Source organism: Tetrao urogallus, assembly GCF_951394365.1.
Source record: "Tetrao urogallus genome assembly, chromosome: 14".
NCBI lineage: Eukaryota > Metazoa > Chordata > Aves > Galliformes > Phasianidae > Tetrao > Tetrao urogallus.
Window position 1 is genome coordinate 1,290,181 of NC_136827.1, and position 5,931 is coordinate 1,296,111.

At 59.1% G+C, this 5,931-nt stretch overlaps 1 pseudogene across 1 annotated transcript; it reads left to right on the forward strand.

Moving 5' to 3' along the window:
• Positions 1–2,591: 2,591 nt before the first annotated feature.
• On the forward strand, positions 2,592–5,632 carry LOC306951695 (protocadherin gamma-A5 pseudogene; annotated as a pseudogene). The gene has a single exon. The product of its transcript is annotated as a protocadherin gamma-A5 pseudogene (transcript).
• The last annotated feature ends 299 nt before the right edge of the window (positions 5,633–5,931 follow it).

Here is a 5,931-nt window from a genome sequence, read left to right on the forward strand (position 1 = left end):
AGGAAGGTCTGACTGGACTGTTGAAGGCTGGATTTTCCTTCTTCTTGTCTGGATTTTCTTTCACATCTGATGCCAATGCCAACACCATTTCTGCTATCGTCCCGTTTTCTTTGTCCTCAAAGGCGACGTTGGTTCCCCCAGTATCAAGTGAAGGGCAAAATCCACGTATGTAGAGCAGGCCTGAGAAGTGAAAGAGGTAGAATGGGAGTGGAGGCACTGAGTTGTGTAATGCTTGCAGACAAAGAAGGGAGGAAGAGTGTTGTGGGGGAAGGTGTTCCTTGGAAACACTGATGTGGGGCCATAGCAGCTGCGATGTATTGCTGTCCTATTACACCTGCGTGTGCACCTGGATGTGTGTCACTGCACTGCAAGTGCCGTGGTGTTTTCTTGCAATATACGTGTAGGTACGTGGTTAGAAAGTAAGTGAAATGTAAGCAAAGCCAGAGTTTCCAACTGTTCCAATCTCCAAGTGTGCAAACATACAAGAGAGATCTGGTGACTGCAGACGGCCCAGGTAAGAATGGCAGAAATTATTTCTGTGTCACTTTTGTGTGGATGCTCACTTGCACATATCTTAGTTGTCCGAAGGCTGGAGATGATTGTTCTTGCAACCCAGACGTAGGGATCACAGTCAGTAGAAGAGCATCAAGCCTTCCCTTGAATCAGGAGGATTGATGGTTCAGCAGTGTATTTTCCTCTACCAAGTTTTGACTGCTAATACTGTGTCCAGGTTAGTGCCTGTTTCACTGAGCATATTTCTTTCAACACCGTGGTGATCAGGAATGGCAATCTTGTTTGTACGAGGCTTCAACCAATATCACAGGCTGTAAAATCATGACATATGAAAATGCAAGTTCAATTTTCATTGACTTCCAAGTGCTCATTTTAAGGCGAGGTTGTGTCAATGAAACTGCGCACTACAATAGTATGCCTCACAACGATGAGCTGTTCCTTTATGATTAGAATCCGAATTATTTGAGATGACTGAGCTACTGGTTTGGAGGAAGGAGTTTTTGAGAAGGCGGCCACGCTGCTCTACCCGCTGTTGCAATCAGAAGGTAGCAAAAGGTCGTCCAGCACTGCATGTATCCACAGCCTCTCAGTGCCATGTGGCATGCTGGTTGCATGGGGAAGCGGTACAGACTTGTCTGCAATGCTTGTGGCCACCTCTTGTGGGTTGTTCTGGTTTATTGGAGGACTGGAGGCACAGAGCCTGCCATCTCCGAGGGCTCAGGGGAACTCCTGGCTCCTGGTCTATGCCAACAGGGGGGGAACAACTTGGATTGGGAACTCATCTTCATGATGCACTGGAGAATGTGCATGGAAGGTTCCCTTAGCAGTGTGTTATGGATACAGGAGAGCAAGTAGGTAATTGTAGGCTGTTGACATTGAAGGAAGAAGAGAATTCACCAGTGAATGTAGTACTAAGTTAATGTTGCAGTGCTGGAAAGAACAATAAAAATGAATGGCAGAATGAGTGCAAGGAAAATTAATGGAGTTTGTGGTGCAGAGGCTGCTTCTACAGATGTGAGTCTAAATACTTCTACAACTCAGAAGTATTCAGAATTGGAATTAAGAATAAGGATCCTCCTCTCTATGATGTAGACATGACAGACCCAAGATGATCACGTTTCCATCTCGTTGATCAAGATGGTTCTGGAAAAAGGAATAATTGTTTTGTCCTCTCAACTGAAAGCAAATGAAGATGCAGCTTGAACTGTCAGTGTCTTGCATGTGCTGTGGAAGATGACTTCTCCAGGCAGAGTTGTGTCAAAGCAACTATACCCTAGAGCAGCGTCCCCCAGTGTCTCTCATGACATCTGGAAGCAGAAATGCCACGAGGAGCCAAGCTTCCTTCCTTGCCTTGGAGGAAAAATGGTTTTGGAGAACAGAATCGTGGTCCTCTACCTATTCTTCGTGGAGGAAGAAAATCACCAAGCCTTGAATGTTCCCATCACCTCTGATCTACCTGTGGCACGCTGGCTACTCGGGAACATGTTGCAAACTGATGTGGAGAGCTTGTGGCCAACTGCACGTTTTACCGGGAGGGCTCAAGGGAGCTGCTGGCTCCTGCACCATGATAGGGAGGAATGGTTGTGTTGAGAACTACACTTCCTTTTGTATTCTGGTATGTGCAGAGCACATGAAATGCCTTTCCTGTGTGAGGTGAAGGTGTGATGGACTTCTGAAGGCAGATGACATGGCAGCAACAGGAATCACAAATGTGTGCAGTACTCGGATAATTAAAGACGTTTGAAGAAGTGATGAACGTTCCATTCAAGAGCAACTGAAAGAATAATCTCTGGCCATCCCCGTGGAATTAGTGCTTCTGCAGAAACGGGTTAAGAGTCAGTGTAAAGAGATGGAATAAATCACAACATTTCTCCTTGCTCTGAGTAAGAAATCTCGGACTCAAAAGGAACTTTCTGCCGCCTGTACGTAATGAGAACCCAGAATAAAGTACTCTTTCGTCAAAATCATGTTAAATGTCGGGGAAAAGAAATGCCGGGAATATGAACAAAATGCTGAGGGAGTGCTGCGTGCCGGGTTGCGCGGTGCGGGGGGTTCCGGCGGCAGAGGCAGCGGCGTTGCTCGGTGGAGCCGTGCGTGCAGTGCCGGGCGTCGGCTGCGGGCGCCGCTGTTCACCGCGGAGGAGAGGAAGGAGCGGAGCGCTGCAGGCAGCCCCGCCCGCTGCGGCCCGGCTCGCTCGCTCGCTCGCTGGCTGTGTCGGCGTCCGGGCGGCTGCGAGCGGCCCCGCGGTGCGGAGCGGTGCTGCAGCGAGGCGGAGGGGCGGCGGGAACGGTCGGCAGCGGACGCCGAGCCGGAGCCGGAGCCGGAGCCGGAGAAGGCGAGAGAGAATTGGCAGAAGAAGCAGTCGGAGTGGGAGAGGCGCGTGAGCGGCGGTGGTTCGTTGGCGGCGGTTCCGTGCGGGAGATGTGCGCGGCGAGAGAAGGGCGGTGGTGCCGGAGGCAGCGGGCGCTGCTGTGGTGCGTGTTGGTGTCGGCGTGGGAGGCGGCGTGGGGGCAGCTGCGCTACTCGGTGCCCGAGGAGCTGCCGAAGGGCTCGTTCGTGGGCGACGTGGCCGAGGAGCTGGCGCTGGAGCCGGCGGCGCTCGGCGGGCGCGGCGCCCGCGTGGTGTCCCAAGGCAGGACGCAGTATTTCGCTCTGCATGCGAGCAGCGGCCACTTGGTGACGGCCGAGAGGATCGACAGGGAGCAGCTGTGCCGTCTGCAGGAGAAATGCGTGCTGCGCTGCGAGCTGATCGTGGAGGGCGAGATGAAGGTTTATGCAATCGAAGTGGAAATCACGGACATTAACGACAATACGCCCACCTTCCGAGAAGGAGATATTGAACTGAGAATGAGCGAGATGACGGTCCTCGGATCAACGTTTGTCCTCAGTAAAGCTCAAGATCTAGACGTGGGTGTGAATTCCCTGCAGAGCTACGCGCTGAGCGGCGACGAGCACTTCTCGCTGTCGGTGCAGGCGGGAGGCGACGGCGAGAAGCGTCCCGAGCTGGTGCTGGCGAAGGCGCTGGACCGGGAGGAGGCGGCGTTTCACGAGCTGCTGCTGAGGGCGAGCGACGGCGGCGATCCGTCGCGGACGGGCACGGCGCGCATCCGCGTGGCTGTGCTGGACGCCAACGACAACGCGCCCGCGTTCAGCCAGGCGGTGTACACGGTGCGAGTGCCCGAGGACGTGCCCGTGGGCTCCACGCTGCTCAGCGTCACCGCCACCGACCCCGACGACGGAACCAACGGTGAAGTAGTGTACTCGCTTAAGGTACCTACAGAAGTGATATCCGAAATCTTCTATCTGGAGCCCGATACAGGAGCAATCAGGTTGGTGAGGAATCTGGACTATGAGGAAGAAGACAGTCACACATTGGAGGTACAGGCACATGACGGCGGTGGCCTTTTCGATATTGCAAAAGTCTCAGTCTCGGTGACGGACGTGAACGACAACGCGCCCGAGATTTGGGTGCGTTCGGCGCTGAGCGAGATCTCGGAGGACGCGGCGCCGGGGACGGTGGTGGCGCTGTTGCACGTGCAGGACCGCGACTCGGGCGCGAACGGGGAGGTGCGGTGCAGCCTGGGCGAGAGCGTGCCGTTCCGTCTGGAGCGGGCGCTGGACGACTACTACAGCGTGGTGACGGCGCGGGAGCTGGACCGCGAGCGGGCGTCGGAGTACAACGTGACGGTGCGGGCGGCGGACGGCGGGTCGCCGGCGCTGCGGAGCGGCGCGGTGCTGGCGCTGCGGGTGCTGGACGTGAACGACAACGCGCCGGTGTTCGCGGAGGCGCGCTACAGCGCGCGTCTGTCGGAGAACAACGCCGAGGGCGCGCTGGTGCTGACGGTGCGCGCGTGGGACGCGGACTGGGGTCCGAACGCGCGCGTGCGCTACGGGCTGCGGGAGGGGCGGCTGCGGGGCGCGCCGCTGTCGTCGTACGTGTCGGTGCAGGCGGAGACGGGCGCGCTGTACGCGCTGCGCTCGTTCGACTACGAGGAGGTGCGCGAGGTGGAGCTGTGGGTGCGGGCGGAGGACGGCGGCTCGCCGCCGCTGAGCAGCAACGTGTCGGTGCGGCTGCTGATCGCGGACGAGAACGACAACGCGCCGCAGGTGCTGTACCCGCCGGCGTCGGCGGCGGCGCCGGGTGCGGGTGCGGGCGCGGGCGCGTGGAGCTGGGCGGGCGTGGAGCTGGCGCCGCGTTCGGCGGAGCCCGGCGCGCTGGTGGCCAAGGTGGTGGCGGTGGACGCGGACGCGGGGCAGAACGCGTGGCTGTCGTACGAGCTGGCGAAGGCGACGGAGCCGGGGCTGTTCCGCGTGGGGCTGCAGAGCGGCGAGGTGCGCACGGCGCGCTCGCCGCTGGCCCGCGACGCGGCCCGGCACAGCCTGGTGGTGGTGGTGAAGGACCGGGGCCGGCCGGCGCTGTCGGCCACGGCCACGCTGACGGTGGTGCTGGCCGAGAGCGTGGCCGAGCTGCTGTCGGAGCTGGGCAGCGCGGCGGCGCCGGCCGAGCCCGCGCTCGGCCTGACGCGCTGGCTGGTGCTGGCCGTGGCGGCCGTGTCGTGCCTCTTGGTCGCCTCGCTGCTGCTGCTGCTGGCGCTGCGCCTGCGGCGCCGGCGGCTTTCGCGGCCGGCCGCGGCGCCTTCGGCCGGCGGCGCGTGGCGCGGCGTGCCGGCCTCGCACTTCGTGGGCATCGACGGCGTGCGCGCCTTCCTGCGCTCCTACTCGCACGACGTGTCGCTCACCGCCGACTCGCGCAAGAGCCAGCCGCGCTGCGCGGGCGGCAGCTGCTGCGACACGCTCCCGGCCCGGCCGCCGCCCGACGAGGCCGCGCCGCCGCGCGGGGAAGACGCTGCCGCGCACCGCGCCGCCGAGCCCGACGCCCTCACGGTGAGTGCTGCCACCGCGCCGCCTCCCCACTCCCTCCCTCCCCACTCGCCTCCCACTCGGGCCGTTGCCTCTTTACCCTGTCGCGTTTTCCCTTTCCTCTCCTCTGTCCTCATTCTCTCAGGAGTTTGTTGCTAATGCCTCTCCTTCACTGCGTTTGTTCCATGTCTGCCTGAATGTATTTCGAATAGGTTATCAGTACCTTTCATTTAGTGCTGACATCCATAGCAGCAGCTGACCCGACTCCCTTGTTGGATGACACTATCGGCACTCGTTACTTAAAACGGTTCGTTAGAGGTGGCCCCCGGCGGCTCCCCAGTCCCTCCCTCCCCATTCCCCTCACTTTCAGGATGTGATTTTCTCCACCGTTGTCTTTCGTCTCCTCTCTCGAGGCTTCCTTTAGTGGCGCTTCTGTTGGCAGTGCAAGGTCTCCTCCTCACGTCCCTAAACTCAACACACTTTTACTCCTGACCTCCCCAGCTTGCCCAGACTTTTGATCCTGCCATCCCCTATGCGTCCAGAGATTGTTTCGTTCTC